The 20,031-nt window shown below is 51.2% G+C and overlaps 1 pseudogene across 1 annotated transcript in view; it reads right to left on the bottom strand.

The window, feature by feature from the left end:
* Window positions 1–20,031, bottom strand: part of LOC144371895 (acyl-coenzyme A oxidase-like protein) — a 275,541-nt pseudogene that overhangs the window by 18,590 nt on the left and 236,920 nt on the right. The window contains exons 16-17 of the transcript XR_013431978.1: window positions 18,893–18,975; window positions 7,164–7,234 (exon numbers count right to left, since the gene is read on the bottom strand). The product of XR_013431978.1 is annotated as an acyl-coenzyme A oxidase-like protein (transcript). The remainder of the gene's footprint in view (window positions 1–7,163; window positions 7,235–18,892; window positions 18,976–20,031) is intronic.

Here is a 20,031-nt window from a genome sequence, read left to right as displayed (position 1 = left end):
CCTATACCCGATGTCCACCAAATCCTACTGATTTTCTTTGGTCTCCTGACATTTCCTCCTTTCCTGTCTTCAGCCTGAAATTAAACCTGGTCCCTAGATCTGTACACAGAGCAAACAGAGACAGATGTTGGGGAGGCACAGCCTCCTGGGCAGGAGTTCCTGGAGGAGGACGCCCTCTATGCCTGGGGTAGGTCACTGCATTTCCAAATATGAGGACCTCTGCTCTCCAGCCAGCTCCCCACATAGGCAGGGATTTAGATGCTTGAAGATGAGGTGTCAAGGGACAGAGCAGATGTAATGCCCACACATACTGCTGCCACCGTGTGTTCATGTGCTCCCCTCTGGTGACCAGATACCTGAAGGCCACTCCACATGGTGGCCCACTTCTCCTGATAGGAGAGCTTTATGGAGGAGCAAGAAGGAGTGCAGACTGTCCCACAGAACAGCAGATCCCCTTGTCACAGACAGGAGACCTCCCTGCCTTTCTTCTCCCAGGCCTTCTGCACCCCTCCCCCTCTCCATCCCTGGCCTCTTGCCCGGAGGCCACACTCCCAAAACAACCCCAAAGCAACTCTTAGCTGACCCTGGTTTCTGGTATTAGCACAACTAAATCAGAAAGTCTTCTATCCCAAGGAGGGAATACTGAATACTGCAGTTTCAAGATTTCTATAGGTCAGTTGGGGAAATGCACAGAACAGGAATGGAAGCTTCTGGAGAGGCAGCTGTCTGAGACCCGTTTTGGCAGTTGGCTCTCAAGGCCTGCATTGGTACATCGGAAACACTCTATAAATGGAAAACTCAGAACTCATTCTGTCACATCAACACCTCTGCTAAGTGCCATGGAGCCCACCCACTTGGTGAAATTGAATTTCCTGCAGAGACGTGGAGACTTAGCTCAAATGCCGCCTCTCTGCAGAGCCCTCCCTAAATCCATGTTGAGGAGGGGGCTCAGTTGGGTGTTCCCCTAGCATCCTCAAGTTCCTCTCTCTGTGCGCTTGGCCCACTCTGAGGTGCTTGTCTATTAGGATACAATGATGTGTCTGTCTGTCTCACCTGTTCATCAGGGAGTCACCTGAAGTCAAGGACCATGTCTTAGGATATTTGCTCCCTAGTACCCAGCACAGTGCCTGTCACCTCATAGGCACTCATTGATGTTATGAATACAGCAGGTGAGTGGAGATGGCCGCTTAAGTAAATCTTCTGTCTATTGATGGTGGAGCCTGACATTTGACCATTAGATATTCTTTAGAGTTAAAAGTTAGTTCTATACAACAAAGATTCTTGCCACAACAATTTTGGGGGTGCTGGTTTGGGTTGCAGAACCTTGGCACTTACGGAGACATCTCCAATTGGGAAGGGGGAGGCATTCCAGGGTCCCCATGTCAAGGAGGTTCAAGAATCATAGAGAACCATTTGCTCCTGCACAGCTGGGTCTGAAACTTGATTTCTATGGCATCAGTAGCTCCTTCCCTTATCAAGAACACAAACACTGAAACAGAATGCTTCAAGTGAGCCCAGGACTAGACAAACATTCCCCAGCACATAATAGTTGCTCAGCCAACATTTGTTGAACACCTGCTCTTAGGAACACCACCAGCCACACAGGCTCTTCTTTCTGTGTACCTCTTGCTTATAAGGAGTAAGAAGGTGATGGAGGGAAGAGATGTGTTTCAGTACCACACACCCCAATCACCTTGACCTTCTGTGTCTACAGCATTCAGAACATGGACTGGCTCTTCACTTTGGATCAGGTTTGGAAACGTTGTCAGGCTTCAAATGAGAACCCTTTTTTTCTGTGTGGGAGGCACGATACCATGACCAGCCACAGAGGCCTGACTGGTGGCCATGGGCATGCCTGGGCACATGAAGGCAGCCCCCGTGGGCCTCGGCTGGACAGACAGAGGGAGCCTTTGCTGCCTGGGGCAGAGGACCCTCTCTAAGGCCACAAGGCCAAGATGGAGTCCTTGGACGTGCAAGGGGCTGCCTGCAGAAAGAAGGCCATCGCAGTCAGCTAGCGTGTGACAGGAGGGATTTGTTTTTAACCATTGGTTGCTAGGTTTGGTGCTTAAACTAGCTACCACCTACACGTGTTGAGAAAAGGAAGAGAGAGCAGTTAGAAGGCAGGAGAGAGGGAAAAACCCACCCTGCCCAGCTGACAGGCTCAAATGGCTGCTGCTCGTCGCCTGCAGGGCTGGGACAGTCCCCCAACGCCCTGCTTGGAGGTTTGGTGGCTGAGGCGAGTGCCTTGTGGGAACTGGAGGCACTGAGGCCTCCTCTAAGCAGGAGGCCGACAAAGGGCACCCGTGTGGACATGCCCTGTGCTGGGGGGCACCCAGCTGCTTGCTTGCCATTCCTTGGCCTGGTGACAAGAGGGGTGGGGGAGGAGGACTTTGGGAGAAGTGAGGCAGAAGGAATCTTTGTGACAATGACAATTGAAGAAAACTAGACGGCCAGCTTGCTGGGTGCCTCCTTGCCTCCTGAGCGGGGTGAGGCAGTGGAGCGGTCATGCGGAAACTTCCCCTTCTCCCCAGCCTGCTCCTTCCGTGTAAGGGGGAGCGTTGCACCCCCTGGGAAGGCCCTGGGTCCAGACAGGATTCCAGCAGGCCAGGGAGTCACCTGCTTCTGGAGAGGAGCTGGGTTGGGTCACCTAGGAGGGCTGAAGGGTCGTGGTGGGGTTCCTTGGAGTTTGGGTTGGACAAGGACTTAACCAGGTTACCCGGTTGCTTAGAACATCCTGAGACAGAAAAACGGCTGCGTGAGGTCAGGCGATGGTGGTGAGAGACTCGTGGGAGGGAGGCCTGGGATCCTCCTCCCACATCTGCCCAGCTGCCTCCATGCATCTGGGGCAGCACTAACGCTTGTGGGTGGGAAGAAATGCTAAAGAAGCTTCTGGCATCTTTCAGCCTTCCACATCCCAGGGGGCATTGATGGAGCCTCCCCGGGGAACCTGGGCCTCAACTCCTGGTGACCAGGATCACCAAGCTCAGTGGGCCTGGCACATAGCCCTGGTTTTCCTATCCGAGCAGGTAGGAAAAGTGCTCCACCTGTCCCCTCGGGCCACAGTATCCTCATCTGGCCACCAGCCAGGCTGTGCTCTACAGAGAGCAGGCTGAGTGCCCGGGTGGCAGCCCCGCCCCAGACCTGCCATTTTGGGAGCAAAGTTGTGAGAGAGCGGGCTGGGCCAGCCTGGCTCGCTACCTGCTTATTTGCTTCCTTATTGTCACAAGCAGCTGTTTTCTTGCTGTTTTCCACAGTAAGTGTGGTGTGATCTCAGAGGCACCTCCTAGAACACCTACCTTCACCCTCATGGGCTGCCTCTGGCCAGAGGCCTTGGGTAGTGTGGCTGGGCTGGGCCTCCACCCGAGCTGCAGCGTGGGAGCATTTGGGGCCCTCCCCCAGCATCATTGGGGCTAGAACCTGGCTCTGAGCTGGCCCCTGTGCTACTGTCTTGCTCTAGGGTTCACGCGACAGCCCAAGCTCCCTGAGCCCTAGCTCTTGTCGCCTGAGCTGGGGGAGCAGCATTCACCAGGAAGGGCCACTGTCCCCAGGCATCCTGCTCACTTCTCCAGCTTGACCCAGGGAGGCAGGGAGGCCCGGATGTGAAGACCTCTGATAATGATAACGGTAGTACAACTGAGGGCCTTGCTCCTTCTGCTGTCTCCTACTCAGATCACAAACAGCTGGTGCCAGAAACTCCCAGATGTGCAAGAACAAAAGGAGGAGATGCCATTGTTCATGCTCAGTTTAGAGAATGGGAGTCCAGACGCAGGTTGGCACTGAGAGGTTCGTCTCTCTGCCCACTGCCAACTTACAAAGAAGGTGTAATGAGGAGGAAATGACCCTGGTGGGAGTCGGGGTGGGGGGTTTGGACCAAGTGCTGGGAGAGAAGCCTGAGAGGCAAAGTAGGGCCAGATGATGGAGGGAGGGATTCTGGACTTGACCCAAAAAGGGGTTGACCCCAATCCCCTGTTTGCCTGGGTCAATCTGGCCTAAGCCTGCCACCCAAGCTGAATTTTTAGTGACAGTCCCTTCTACTCACAGAAGTATACCTGCTTGGATAAATTCTTCAATAATTCTTTCCAAAGGAGAGATAGTCAGGGCCATAAATGAACCCAGAAAGTGGCATGTAGGACTGAGGCTCCCAGTTCACCTGGCAGAGCCTGAAGAAGACAGAAATCAGGCAGAGGTGGCGAGGTCGATTCTGCAGCACACGGAGAGTCACGGGTTGCGGGCAGCTCCCAGCCATGTATTTTCAGGATGTGGAGCTGGCAGGGTCTTTAGGGTCAGCTACATGCCTTCTCTTTGTATCAAAAGAGGGCACAATGCTGAGGGAGATACAAGTGACCTGTGCTCAGTCCTGGCCAAGTAGAACCTGGAACTTGCCCCAGGGGATCAAGTCCAGGGGCTCTTTCTGGGACAGAAGAAGAGGGATGGCTTTGAAAGGTGCTCAGGGGACAGATGCACATGTGGATCTGATGCAGCAGCCCAGGACAGGGAGGTGCTGTGGGCCATCCCACAAATCTGAGGTGGGGGACAGGACCCTGGGAAGTGGGACAGGGTGCTACATGGCTCCAGAGGGGTGTACATGTACTGAACACACCTGGATGTGACTGGACCATGGGTGAGACCTGCAGCCAGCGGGAGTGGTGGGCAGAGCTGGGGATTAGCAGGCTAATCTGTCTTCTTCAGGCTCTGCCAGGGATTAGCAGGGAAACCTGTCCCAGGGGCCAAACAGACTGATTGGCATAAGGACCATGAATGAGGGAAGAAACAGGAAAGGATGGGGATAAAAGTGAATTGGACCCAGTCAGTCAGTAACTTGTGGAATGAAAGTATTTTCTATGGTTCAAATAATAGTTAAGTCTTGCAGGAAGGCAGCCCTAGTGACACCAGGCTTGCCCTGCAGGACCTCTTCCCTAGCCTCTTCCCCGGATGCAGTGGTGGGAAAAACCTCAAGACAGTTATAGACTTGACCTCTGCTTGGAAGATGGGAAAGCTGAGTCCCAGAGCAGCAGGTACTCTGGGAGTCCATCCGGCAGGACCCTAAGAACAGGGTGTGACTAATAAGCTTTGCATGGTTCACAGCCATCCGAGGCTATTACCTGACCTCACAGGGATGTGACAATATGTATGCAAAATATAATTTAAAAAAAAATACCATATTTGGTCCAGGGTTGTTTTTCCTGCCAACAGGTTCTCGTGAGGTTGAGTTAGATCTTAAACTTATTACAGAAAGTCTGCAAAGTGCACTGGAGCCAGCACAGTGGACAGCAGGTGACTGCGGTCAGAACGGCCTACTGTCGCTCCAGTGCTCTCACATACATCTACAAAAATCCTGCACACCACTGTCCCACCCACGTGGTGGCCTCCCAAAGGTGACATGAAAAAAACCTCAATCTCCTGAAAAAAAGCACGAGCTGGTTTCGGTCTATATGAACTGAGCACACATCTTGCTCAGTGAAACTTCTTTGATGATGCCTGTTCAAGTATCTGCAAATACTGTGAAAACACCAGAAGACATCATCCTGGTGACCGTGGTCCCACGGTCTGTAGAAACCCACGGGGAAGACACAGGCTACTGTATGTCATGTACATCCCAGACATCCCAGGCCACCTTAACTTCTTCTCCCAAGCCCTAGCTTAGTCTCTAAACAAGTGCACAGGGCAGCATGAGGGACATGAAGGCAAGACACTGTGATAGGAAGAAGGGCCCTTGGGTGGCATTTGCTTGTACCCATTCCCTCTAGATGAGAAGACACTCAGGGGGCTGCAGCATCCCAAGTAGTGTAACCACAAGGACAATTAGAGGCACGTCCAGGGTGAGCTCCTGAGCCAGGCAGTGGGTTCTGCTCTCTGCCCCATGCCACCTCTGAGTTGCCCACGTAACATTCAGGTGGGGCTCACGGTAGTACCAAGCCGGGCACAGGAGTTTCACCTTCTGAAATTGGGACTCAATGGACAGAAAGAGCAGAGCAAGGACAAAGCACGAAGGAGCAAGGAGCAGAAGAAATGCTAGACAGGATGGAAAGAAAGAGCCGCCAAAGGCCTGTGTTCCCATCGCCTTGAACATGAGTGGCCGGAAAGAGGGGAAGGAAGAAGCACAGGGCAGGGCACAGAGAGCCTGATGTGGGACACCTCAGAACAGCAGGAAATGCCCACATACTGAATCTCTGCCACGCCAGCTCCTGTGTCGGACACCCAGGACTGCCAAGTGGGCATGCTATGACGTGGGTCTCCTGGAGGAACCTAGAGCTTAGGACTCACAGCCCCTCTTGATTGTGAAATTAGCATCACTGAAAACTTAAAAAAAGAAAAGAAAAAAAAAAAACAGACCAAAAATATCACATCTTAGGCAAATGAATTGAAAATCCCTTATGGTGACACCTTATTTTTTCCACTCATTTCCAAAGTCAGAGGACACCTGGCAAAGAAGCTGGTGTTTGGGTGAAGAAATGCAATTCCTGGTGCACACAGCTTCCTGATGGCGTGAAATGGAAGTGACCTCATGGAGACATGGGTGCCCAGTTTCTGGGTGAAAACAGGCGCCTAACAGCTCTACACTGGGAGGGCAGCTCTCCACTGCTTTCAAAGACAAAGCAACGATGAAACTCATGCAGGCCACTTGCATGCCCAAGCATAGGTGGCACCCACACCTCTGCTCCTTTCATTTGGAAGGAATAAAATAGTTGTCACCGAGAAGGGAAGAAATCTGTCTGGCGCTCTCGGGCAAGGGAGCTCTGGCTAGAGAGGCTCATCCCAACGGCTAACATGAAGTGTCTAATAGAGAGGAGGTGGCAGACTGGGAATGGAGGGAATCCTTTGTCTTAATTAAAAAATACAGAGGGAGACATGGAATTTGGCCAAGCCTCATAAATCTGCTAAAAGAATCAAGACTGTCAGATGAGTTTAAATAGACCAATAGGGCCCTCTGGAGAATTCAACAGCTTCCCTGCTCGTAGGTGACACCCACTCTCCTGTCACGTCTGCACTCAGTTGTGCTCATTAACCAGCAGTCCTCCCACCCACAGATGACAAGAGTATCCCCACGGAGCACAAAACTCAGAGATGATAAATTTACTCCCGCTTGTGAAAACAGAACCCTCCTCGGGGCAACACAAACGCTAGAGGCTTCAAGGAAGTCAGTACTTCATCTGGTAACATACCTTCATTAACAGAGCCTGGTCCTGTGGGTCTGGGCAGCTCCTCACTGCCTGGGAGAACTGCTCCAAGGTCACTGCACGGGGAGAAAAGACAGTGAACGACCCTCCTGCAGACAAGGATCAGGGCTGGCCTGGAGGAGAGTTCATGGTCCTGAGGGACACGAAGGCAGGCTGCTTCTGCCCTTCCTCGTGACATGGCGGAACTCCTGCCTGCCCTGCCTGGGTCAGGGCCCACACGCAGCGACTTCTCTGCCTGGCTGGGATGAGTCCATCAGAGCACAAGGCCACGGACGAGCAGCCAAGCTCCACTCCAAATAGCCGGAGCTTCTGGGTTTAGCCACAGCCTGGCCATTCTGTCCCCCAGAGATGCAACCCTATCCCAAGTCCTCCACGGGAGGGCTCCCCCTGCCTTGGAAAACCTGGTGGTGCTGAGCTTTCTAACTCCACCTTCCAGCCCAATGTCCATGGCTCCAACACCCCAACACAACAGGGCCCCACGCATTTGGCTTCAGCAAATCTCACAACCCACCCCCCAAGATGTATCAGCCATCTTTCCCCCACCAGCCTTCCAAGCAGAATGAGGAGGGAGGCCCAGGAAGGTTCACAAACAGATGTTTTAGTGATCCATTGAAATGGGCCAGCAGAGCCCTAGACCTATGAATCTAGGCCATTTCCATAAACCACCCTTGCCTTCTCCCTGATGGTGGAACCCAGCTTTCACCAAAGTCCAATTGGTGTCCTGAGCACCAGCTTTTAATTGGCGTCTAAATAAGTGCCCAAATACACACTCTCATCCCTGCTCTTGAATGCCCCCATGATTGCTCTGCCCCCTCAGGTTTCAGCCTGTTTCTTTGGACAGGGACAGAGTTTTTTACTGAATTAACCTGTCTGGATTAGCCTCCGATTGCCAGCCTCAAAGCCTTGCTCACCCGGCAGGCCCTTCTCTGCCACTCTGCTGGCAACAGCCCCAGCTCTTGCAAAGCGCAGCCCTGCACTGAACCCCTCAGGCCACCCCAGCAGTCTCACACAGCCCTCCCCGACCCCAGGTCCATTGGACCTCACAAACCCCTGAGGGCAGGCAGAGCTACACTGCCTCAGGACCGAGGGGTGCTCTGAGTCCACTGTCCTGGCCCTCAAGGATGTCTAGATGTCACACTCACAGTCACAGATGTTTTAAAAAGGATTATATCAGCAATAATGGATTTTCATCAGAAGAGCACTGTCCAATGTTACCTATAGAACCCAATTCTCCAGACTGTTTCCGTCATGACACTCGGGTGCAACCCATCGACTCTCATGTTAATTATTTCTTCCATGTCCAAACACCTGCTCTCACCTAACCAAAGTGTGCTCGGAACCAACAGAAGGCTCCTGTGCCCTCGCTGGTCCTCAAGGTCCTCGGTCACTTGTAGAGAAAGTGCTAGCCTCTAGGGTTGGGGTGGGGACAGAGGGAGGGCTGGGCATAAGAGAACAGTGCAGGGCACAATGTCACACCAGCACCTCCTGCTGTGCCTTGAGGAAGCTCCTCTCGCTCTTCCCATCACCCTCTCTTCCCTGGTCCACGCCCTGCAGTGCCATGCAGGAGACTGGGTTTCTCTTTCGGGATCAGTCTTTGGTGCTAGATGGACTTGCTGGCCTTGGCTCAGGAGAGCACTCAGAAGACAGGCCTGCGCCTTGGCTCAAACCCCATTCCACCAGTGGCATGTCCCCCATGCCCAGAGCCAAGACCCCACCTGTGGAGCTGGACTGAGGTGTCTTGGTGGGAACCCAACCGGGTGGCTGAACTTCAGGAGACAAGCCCCTGGGACCCTCTACACAGAGGACACCAGCCACCCTGGGAGCAGAGGGGGAGCAATGCATCTCTCAGTCGCTTCCCTTCACTTAGAGGTCAGTGTGACACATGCTCTCAGGCCAATGGCAGGCTTCTCTCTCACCTCACACCACTCTGGTGTCAGCAAGTCCCAAAAGCAGAAAGAATGGGCATGGGCACTCTTGGGCAGCCCCTCTCAGCCCACGGCTGTGGGCAGAGGCATCACTGTTGACAGGTTGACATGCCATGTCCCCTCCTTCCCTTAAAGAGGAGAAACCCCTCAGAACGAAAGCATCTGTGGTACCCACGTCCCTCCACCTGAAGAGGCTGGGTGCCCAGTAAGAATGAGATGGGCCTCAGGGTAAGCACCCACAGCTCAGGTCTGTCGGGGGCAGATTTCCCTAAGAGACTGCAGGCCGACGTGCTTCCTGGGGTCCCCAGGCTGCTCAGGTCAGCAGCAGGCCGCGAGCCTTCATCGGGTGAGCAGAACCACATCCTCCTTGGTGGAGCCTCCCACCTTTGTGGGGGGAGAAGGTGAACCCACAGAGAGAATAGTCCTTTACAGAATGAGCAGCCTAGAGGGTGGGGGTGGGGAACCTAGGGGAAAATGACCTAATGCAAGTGAAGAGTGGTCCCGTGGGAGAAAAAGCATATGGCCATGCGCTGCAGCGGGGACATCAGCTCCCCCCAGCCATCTCTGTCTTTGCCATTTTTGCAGGGAAGGCAGGACCTTGCCCAGCAGGACGTGCCTGACAGGGAAGTGGATGTCAGGAGTAGATGTCATTATGACTCCTTGCTGCAAATCAGGGGGACAGACACGACAACCCACATGGATAAGGCCATCCGCTGTTTTCTGCTTGAATATTGCTGGGGAGACTGGACGTCCACGGCTAAGTTAGGAGGCACACCTGACCCTGGCGTGTGAACCACACCTGCTCCGAAATCCAATCTCACAATGTTCTCTTGGCTTCTTTCTCGATCCCTGTGCCAGGGCCTGGGAACAGGGATTCTCTCTTAGGCTCCCTCTCTCTTAGGCTCTCTCTCTCTTAGGCTCTCTCTCTCTCTTGGCCTTTCTCCAGCTGCAGCCTTCTCCATGGGCTGCCTGGAGGGCCACCGGAGCCTGCACCGCGTTCCCCTAGGTACCCCAACGCCATGCCTTCCCGGTCCCAACAGCAGAGGCCTCTTGTGGGCAATGTGCTGCTGCTGCTGCTCAGCCACGTCAAGGGGTGACCAGGTTGGCCAGGGAAGAGCTTGGTGTCCAAACTGAAGAATTTACTCGGTGTGGGACAAAGCTGCAAAAAGAAGGGGCCAGGCGAAGGTGGACGCTGCTCCCTGGGCTGCAGAGGTCCTAAGGCAGGCGGAACCCGAGTTAGAAATTCAAAGCTGTCCTGGGGGTGAATGAAGCCACCCACGTCCAGGCAGCCCGGAGCCAGCTGCCTTCATATCTTCAAACTGTTTTGTGTCCCTGTCCTTGGCCCCGCATGGAGGGCAGCTCCTGTGGGAGAAGGAAGACCTGGCGCTACAGCCAGCCAGCTCCCCCTGGGGACCCAGACCCTGCTTCCCCAGGGAGGGGGAGCCAGGCCTGTGAAGCCTGCATCCAGGCGCAGACTGGGGTCTCACTTCAGCCAGCTGCAGAGGGAGGCAGCCCCTCTCAGGATGGTAGAAATAGAGGCTGAAGCTACCCCAGAGGACAGTCCCAACTGAAGGGGGCATGACTGGGTGCCTGGGGCCAGGTGGCCCTCTCTAGCGGCAGGGGCCTCCCTGTGTCCTCACCAGGCAGCCCCTGGTTGGCAAGTCCTATCTCCACTGATTCTGGAGCACAAGGTGGCAGCATGGACCCCATCGCTCAGCCCCCTCCTGTCACCTGTGTGTAACAGCAGTGCTCTCAGTTCAGTGGCAGAGCCGGGGCCCCAGGCCTCTGAAGTCCCCCGCCTACCTCTTTACAACATAAGGGAAATGGGGAGGGAGGGGTTTCATTTTTCAGGGAAAAGTTTGTTTTCAAAGCAAAGGGTCAATGGGGCCTCGTACATTTTGGGAACCAGCAGTCATGGTGGCTCCAGTGTCCTGCCCACTGGGATTGGGTGAAGGGGTGGAGGTGACCCTCAGGGACCTATAGGTGTGTGAGGGTGAGGGCCACTGCTGGCTTCTCCATCTTCAGCCTGTTCTGTCACCAGTTCATGCTCTCAGTTCCGGAGAGCAGCCGAGCTGAGCGTGGCCCTCCCTCTCTGACCACTCCTCTGCCTGGATTGTGTGGGTGCAGGCGGGGCCCCTCTGGCAGAGAAGCCCTCATCTGTAGCTGTTTCTGCAGGCTCTCCGCCCCGTTCCCAAGGCAGCCTCCTCCAGCACGGTGCTCTTGCTTCTCTGAAGCAAACTCTCCTTTTGGTCCCCACTGCCACTAAATCCTTGTCCCTTGACCTCTTGGTCATGCCTACTTGCTGACATCTTGGTCCCTTTCCCCAAAGCACATGTCTCCTAGTGCCAGGACAGTTTCCTCCAGGATGCCTGGGTGTGCAGGTGGACCCTGCTCAGTAGGGACAATTCCCAGCTTCCCATGGCCACCCAGTAGAGGCCAGGCCCCAAAGGCATTTGACATGCCCATGACCACCCACCTTGCCAGGCTTGTTCCCTCAGTATTCTCCCCTGGCCTCTTCTCCAACACTTCCTTCCTGACCCCATGGGAAGCCACATGCACCCCATACCTCGTCTGACTTGCATCTCTTTCCTGTTCTCCCAGGGTACCTGGCCTCGGGCAGCTCTTGTTCCAGTTCTGACCAATGCCTCTGGGAAGCAGGGGCTGTTTCTTCCTGGATCTTTTAAGACTAGAACTTAACAGAGTCCCAAGCCCACGATAGAACTTCAAGAAGTGGATGTTGGATGGGGTTGGGTAGACATGGGAGCAAAGAAAGGGTGCTCCATGCCAGTACTGCCTCTGCGGGCCAGCTGAGCAGATGCCGCATCCGGGTGGAGCATCTCTGTGGTCTCAGTCCTCATATGGGCATTGGAGATGGAGAATGGAGCGAGTTTCAACTTCTCAGGACGTCTGCCATTTCGGTCCCACACCTGAGGCAGTCCCTCAAGGCCATTCTTCAGGACCAGTGTGGCTTACATGATTCTTGTGAGTGGAAAGAGCAGAAGAAATGGAGGCCAGCTGCTCATGGCAGCCACTGGTCCTGTACAGCCGGGACTTTGGGCATCTCTGAGGCTTACGACAGAGCTGAGTGTTTCCTTAAATCAGCTTCATCAGCAACCATTACCATAAAAATTCCACTGTATGCCCACGACCTGAAGAAGGTCTACATGAAGTTTGATTTGCTCTAAGTTGAAGAGTGAAAAATCATAAAATATGAACAAGGCAAGAAACTCTGATATTCATTCATTGCATCAGGAAACTGTTTACATACTGGGAAGCAGCAGGTTGGAACATTCTGGAATGCTCTGCCATGTTCTGTGTTGTAGATGAACGGATTCATTTGATTCATGATCTGCAATCCTCCAGTTCACAGTAAGAACCATTTAGGAACCATCTCTACAATAAGTCCTCTAGCTGCACAGAAGAATTTTCATTTATAATTAGAAAATTTATGGGAATTTCTTGATTATCCAGGCTGCTACTTGAGAATTTCTGAGTGACTTCTGGGGACAGGGTCAAGGAATTGAGCTAGCTTCACCAATTTCTATTTACACTGGTATTAAGTAAAATTTCCCTGTCAAGTTTTCGATACCCACTTTGATATGCAGAGCAGGGCTTCTAAGTGTCAGTGGATGAAGACTAGCTACTGGTGAAAACCTCACCCTTAGTTATCTTGTGATCTTCCCCATGTAACACTCTATGCCACTTGAAGCAGACAGTGAAACTTGTTGGGTGATTAGATCTGAGGATGAATACTGCTTTTATTCTCCCTCCCTGGTTCTCACGTTTCTGGGGAAAAGCCATCATTTTCAAGTTAATAGAACATTATGTTTTCTCTGCAAATAAAATCTCATAAGTCATAGGCAGGGAGAGAGGTAAATTCATGAGAGAGAGGACACAGTGCTGTTTTTCCTCCTGGCATTTGGGATCTATGATAAGTTAAAAATGATATTTTTATCTCTGGTGATTTATCAAGCTTGAGATTTCACAAAAGATAAACAGATGCACTAAAGAAAGAATACATCATCTTAATGCCTCATTTTGGTATCTAAAAAGCATGTGTCTTAAAGAGCTCCCCTCCAAAAACTTAATAGTTTCCATGATTTACACATTTAATTCTTGTCTTTTAGACACTCTAAAGTGAGAACATGCCAGGAGGTGCCGTTTAGGAAAATGGTCAGATGCGAAACATACAGATTATTTATAGATGAAAAACTCAAGAGCTGAAAGAAATCTGGTTGTCAACAGACAGTTGCTTTTTCAGTTTTTTTTTTCTGTAGTTCATTTTGGTTTTTGTGTGGGTGGCTCATGTGAACTCAAAGGTTATTTGCTAAATGTTTTTGAGATTAGAACATGTTGTCCCTTAAACCTAAATTTAAATTATGTTTATTGCCAATGTGTTTAACTTTACAATATGTGGTATAGGCTAAGTTTTAAAAATACAAAATCTTATTTAGAATTACTATGATAAGAAAAAAGTGCCTCCACTTCTGTTTGTACTCACAGTGTAGGTTTTACTCTGAACACTAGTGGCAATGGAAAACTCACAGACTACAGTTACTCAGTGTGAATTCATTTTTGTTTTTTTTTGTCATTTTTGCCCATCAATGTGGATATTAGTCTAACTTGGTTTTTAAATAGGTGTCAGAAGATGTCAATGCAGCATGGAAATAGGACCCCATCTCTGCAATTCATCATGCAAACTATGATTTTCCAATCACATGAAAATAAAGGAAAACATATATATATATAAAGTGTGTATGTGGGGGCGTGTTTCTCTTGCTTTTTTTTTTCCCAGCAATTCTGAGCTGGAAGAGTGAGATCCAGCATGAATATGGGCCCTGCACATAGGCAGAGAGCAGCAGACCTTTGGGATTGCAATCTTGCTTCTGTCCTATGCACCTGTGTGATCCCAGGCACCGCAGCCAGCCTTTCGGGTGCCTCGTGGACGCTGTGGGGTTGTTATGGAGATGAAACAAATTACAAGAACCAAGCACTGAACGTGGTTTGGGTGCACAGCAAGCACTTGTAGATAAGAACTGCTGGGAGCATTTCAGCCCACCAGGACACCAGGCCCAACAGATAAGTGACATCTCATCCGCCTCTGTCCAATCCCAGAGGTTTAAACTCTGTTCTGAAGGGGACTCCACAAAACAAATGACCTCGAGGAGTCAGACTTTGCCTTTTTTTGTTTTTTTTGTTTCTTCTTCTTCCCGGTGCAATGGTTCTTGGGTCATTTGTGATAAAACTGCCTCATACACTGTCACCCCCGTCAAAGGACAGCGAGTCACAGTTCTAAGGACAGCTGTCTTCTGCAACCAGCTCCTGAGCTTGGTTAGGGTCCTGGGGAGGGTGCAGCCATGGCCCTTCTTAGAAAGCAGCACCTGGGAGTCCTGAGGTCCAGCAGATCTGAAGTACAAGTTCACCTCCAGGGTCAAGGGGAGAAGTGAAGCTTTGAGAAGGAAACCCCAACCCCCAGAGGCACCTTTCACTCACAGGAAGTGCTCAGAGGTCGGAATTCAGTCACATGACTGGGATAGAGAAAGCAGAGCCGGGATTTGCCTTCTCTTCCCAATGCTGGGGCTGCCAAGATTCTGGGTCTGCCTCGATTTGGCAGTTCTGTCTGCCATTCTGGGATCCCTAGACCTTCTGGCAGCTCTATTGGCTACATATTTAATGGGGGCTGGACAAAGGAAGAGGTCAGTGTCAGGGACAGTGGTACCCACAGCACTCCCCCTCCCTCAGGCCACCAGTGTGGGGTCACACTGGCTAAAGCTTGTCCTACCAGCAGATGAGGGCCAGTGGGAAGGGAGGGTACACATTGCCACTGTCCACTGGTCCCTCTGGTTCCCTACCCCCACCTCCAGCAGCAGAATCCCACTATCCAAAGAGTGGGCTGACTTGCAAACTGTAGGTCCATCGAGGCCTGGATGGGAGGACTCGGGACTCGGGGGACTCTGGTAGTTGAACACAAGTACCCAGACTCACAGAGCATCTCCTGTTGAAGTCCTGGTATTGAATGTTTCTTTGCTCACATAATGTAGGGCATAAATGCCAAAGTGAAAGCCAGGTGAATACAATTATATAAAATAACCCCATCTGCAGTTGGAGGGGACACACTGACTCCATAAAGAGTACCAAACAAGCACTGTGGGATCAAACAAGGAACTGAAATGTCAGTAATGCATGTGGTCACGCTTGCAGTTAACAAAGTCTCCTTTCAAAACACAAACATTACCAGGGGTTGGGGATGGAGGGTGGCACACACTTGTCATCCCAGCAGCTCAGGAGGTAGGAGGATCACGAGTTCAAAACCAGCCTCAGCAAAAGTGAGGTGCTAAGCAACTCAGTGAGACCTTGTCTCTAAATAAGACTGTTCTGGACAGAGCTGGGAAAGGCTGGCTGCCATTATTTAATAAAAGTACTTAGTTTCTCCTTTTTTTTTTTTTTTTTTTTTTTGCTTAGGAACCTGTGCGCCCTTAGGGGTCAGACGCCACCAGGCTTCAGAACCGCTATTTCTAGGGCAAGATAAAAATGGGTATTACAGAAAAATAACAATTCATCATTGTAACCGTTCCATGCCACTAGAAACCCCTGGGGACTGCTTCACATTTTCATTTCAAACATGGTTTTCTCCAGTCCTCAGGTGACAAGCGGACGCGAATGCCAGAAGGCTTTCCCCGCATTTGTTCCTAATAAAAATGGCTCAACTCTGGCTGTGTTGTCATGTGGGGTGACCCGAGGTCTGAGCTTTAACAGGCTGAGCCTCGTCTCCTCTTCCCTGAGCTCTTCCTTTCAGAAGTCTCTGAAGGCAGGACCTGGCTGGGTCACCCAAGACAGATGGGCTCCTCGACTTCCTCTCCCACCCCCGGGAGACCCTGCTGGAGGGCAGCAGGCTGTTGAAGGTACCATCTTCGTTTCCCTGGCTGGTGCTGCTCAGTAAGGTCTTATCCTTGGGCTCATTATGTATCCATAGTAGCCTCCTTGGTATAGAGGAATCGTTCTGTTCCAGAATATTCCTGGACTTTCTAAATGCTGCCATTGAACTAGTTCTTATTAATCTTCTCCGTTTATTTTATACACTCAAACATTCTTCATCTGACCTTGAACCGGGGACTCATTTCCTGAAAGCAATCACTTTGGAATACCAGTGAAAGTTTCAGAATCAATTTGGATTTTCTTTTCAAATCCTTGATGCTTCCTCCTGGTGTTAAGCCCTTGTGCACTGAGACTCAGATGCTTCATCTTCCTTTTTCTTCTTCCTCTTAAGGAACAAGGTCTACATGGTCTACTTCGATTCTGAGAACTAAGATTTTTGTACTGATTAATAGTGATACAGTTTTTTATTAAACACCATGAGTTGGGTGCTGCAGCAAGGAACTTCGAGGATCATTTAGTTTAATATTTCCAACAGCCCCATGAGGTAAATACCACTCTCCACATCAGGGTGTAACTGAAGCCCAGAGGGGCTGAGTTACTCGCTCACAGCTGTAGAGACAACTCGAGGATCTGAGCCCAGGTGACTTGACTCTGAGCCCACATCCTCAGTCCCCACACCAAGCACAGAGATGTTCTCAACGAACAGACTGAGCCATCGAGTTTCTAAGGTGAAGGGATCCTTGTCTTGATCGCTGGACCCCTCCCCTTCTCAAACACAATCCCATTTCTGAAAACCTGGAGTCCACAGGGCTCATCCTTGGGCTCCAAGATTGGCAGTGTCTGTGGTCAGTGCACAGAAGCCCAGAAGGAGGAACCCCAGCATCTGGGCCCCAGTGCCCTAGGAGTGAAGCCAACAGAAGTCTGCATACTTGGAGGGGAAGCCTGGGGCATACCTTCTTTCAGTGGGGGTGGCTAGGGCATGGCTTCATATCTCAGATAAAGTTCAGTCTGATCAACAAATATGAAAAACATACAGAGAAGGAGAGTGCACATACACTTCTGAGGGGTGAGGCTGGCACTGGGGCACCAAGCCAGTCCAGGGACGTACATGGCCTGTGGGGATCACAGTGGACACTCAGGTATCCAGCCAGGCCTGAGGGCATGTGCTACACAGATGGGGTGCCTGGTGCCACCTCCTATCCTAAGTCAATTCTATGTGGAGAGGTGCCCGTGAAGGAATAGGCGTTGTGCCCGTGACTTGGCAGTTGGGTTTTGACTTGTGAATAAACTGACATTTCTGGTTGATGCATCAGTCATTTCTAAGTTCAAGCAAGATGACTCAATTTCCCTGAGTCTGGCACAGTGTGGGTGTGCAGAGAAGACTTCTGGATCTGCAGATGAGGGAACCCTGTCCTGCATCTTAATAACCTGAAGGGAAGAGAAACTTCTGCCCTGCCCTGATCCTCTGGTCTCTTTCCTGCTCTTTCCTGTCATCCCAGGGTGTAGGAGGTAGAGTCCAATCAGAATCAGGAAGGTTAATGTGGCCCTGGTTCTTCCACGGTGCAGTCACTGTGTGCAAAGGCCGGCCCCGGGTGGCACTCCTGGGGCCTCCTGCTTCCCAAGGAACCTGTGCTCCTGGAACATTCCCATTCCTGTCCTTTCTCTTCTGTACCATGAGCCTCACCCCAGGAACGGGACCACCCCAGAGCTGGTCCTTGGAGGGAGAGAAGAGGCCAGGCTTGGTCTGAGCCCACACCATTCCCTCCAAGCCAGCTCCCAGCAGAGCTCTGCAGGAAGGGGCTGGCCACTGGATCATGTGGCACTTCATTACATGGCACTTTGCTCTCTTAGAAATTCCTGGTTGGGGAGAGAGGTGGTGAGCAGGCTGGGGCTGGCTACGATGCAGGCTCTCCTGGGTTCTGGTGTAACATCTGTCCTGACTCTCAGCAGGAATTCCACCATGACAGTGTCCAGACACACCAGGAGCCAGGCCCCTGCAGCTGTGGAGGTGGACCATCCCAGCCCTGCCCTTGGGGCCAGCAGTGGCCCAGGGTGGTGGAAACCCCCACATAGCACACAAGCTCACGAGCATCTGGACTTTCTCTTTTAATAATTCCCCATGTCTCCAGTTCCTGATGCCGAGTGAAACAAATGACTCTTGAGATTAAACAAGAATTTCACTGACCCTCCACCATGGATCTTACTCATTGTTAATGTTTCATTGTATTTTGTTATTTTGGTCTTTGGAGGCCAAAATGAAGATTCCAATTTCTCAGTCTCAGAGTGACGGATGTATTAGGTTGGAAGAGTCTTTGCTGTGGGGTCTTGTCTGCGTCCTGTAGGATAGGCTTCCACCCACCATCTGCCCATAACGCTACCCACCCTCAGACAACCCAAAACATCTCCCAGCCTTGCCAAGTGCCCCCTGGGGGTAAAATGCCCCTAGTTGAGAATCCCTGACTTAAAAATCTGACCCTGTTTCCTGTGACCTAGACGACGAGGTTGAAAAGTTAGTCCTGTGCTTCTCATTCTGAGGCAGTGGCCCTATTAAAACACCCTTGCTTTGTCTGGTGTGCACCCTCCCATTTGTTGATTTAGGAATGACAGTCATTGTGGGGCAAAGGTCATTTCTGGGGAGCTGGCGTTTTGCCAACTGGCTGCTGTCTGGTGCCATCTGCCATCACCAGGCTCCAGATGTGTTTAGGGATGGGTTTGTGGGTGTCATCTAGTCAGAGTTCCCACGGGGCTGGGATCTGATTTACCATAAGCTTCACGATTTTTGGTCTTTAAGGGTCCTAAGTCCAACATGAGGCTCAGACTGGCGTGAGGACTGTCTTTTCTCTGGAAAGCCACATTCCCAGATGAACTGCAGAGCCCTGAGCTGCCCAGGAACAGACACTCATCCCAACTGACCTCTGTGAGTGTGTGCCAGGGACAGGAGAGTGATGTGGTGCAGGCACGAGTTCCAGGCAAGGAAGAAGTCCTCTTTCTTGGTCACCACCGGGTACATTGACAGAAAAAAAACAGCCACTGATGACATTCTGAGAGAAATGAACAAGACAGATGGCAAACATCCAATTTTTAATATAACCATAAGAATGGGCAAGGTCTCTGGTGGGCCGGCCTCCATGATCAGAAAGGGGCTCATGAGGTGAGTGAATGTCATCAAGGATGTATGGGGAATCCAGGTCCGTGTTTATGGTAATTCCTCACATGTCAAATATGGAGGCAGCCATGGCCAATTCTTGAGCAGTGAGAGACATTGGAGAAACTTGAAGGAGAAGGTAAATGCACAGAGACAGTGGACTGTTTAATAGGGGCACTCACACCCGAAGAATTGTAAAGATTAGAACTGACTGCTTAAATCCAATCCTCAACGTGACCAGTCCACCTTCTCTCATCCCTCCCTCCCTCCCTCCCTGCCTGCCTTCCTTCCTCCATTGTAATCAGAGGCTTCCATTTGATTCCAGGTCACCTCCTGAATTCCTGTGGCGTCCCAAGCATTGCTCTTTGGTAGTGTCCACATCTGACATGTGTGGAGAACTGGCATAAACATGGAAGCGGAAGGCACAGTATGTTGTGACACTGTTTCAATCAACGAGTCACTTTGGGAGATCTTCACTGTATTAGGTGGTCTTTCAACCTCCTCAATGAAGGGCACCTTTTTTCTTTTCATTTTTCATTTGAAGGGAAGTGAGAAAACATGGCTAGAATAAAATAAGAACGAAGAAAATACACAAGCAAGAGAAAGATGCTGCATCAGGAAGCCGAGAACTGGAGTCACTTCAGCGAAGCAAAGGGCAGATTCTTATCTGAGCAGAGAAAAGAGTTAAATTTGGCACTTCTGACTTTTCTTTGTTCCTTCTTGCCTTTCTTTGTTTCGAAAACCTAATGGCTTGATACTTAAACTTGTAGCAATCTTTTTGCTGCTCAAGAAAATGACACTCAAATAGAAAGTTCGACCTGATCTACCTACTTCCCATTTGTTTTAACTCACGCTCCCAGGAGCTCTCTCGGGTGGAAAGCACTCTGCTTTCCCGTAACTCTGCAGT

This window comes from Ictidomys tridecemlineatus, chromosome Y (genome assembly GCF_052094955.1).
Source record: "Ictidomys tridecemlineatus isolate mIctTri1 chromosome Y, mIctTri1.hap1, whole genome shotgun sequence".
Lineage (NCBI taxonomy): Eukaryota > Metazoa > Chordata > Mammalia > Rodentia > Sciuridae > Ictidomys > Ictidomys tridecemlineatus.
The sequence above is the reverse complement of the archived record's forward strand: the minus strand, read 5'-3'. Positions and strand labels throughout refer to the sequence as shown.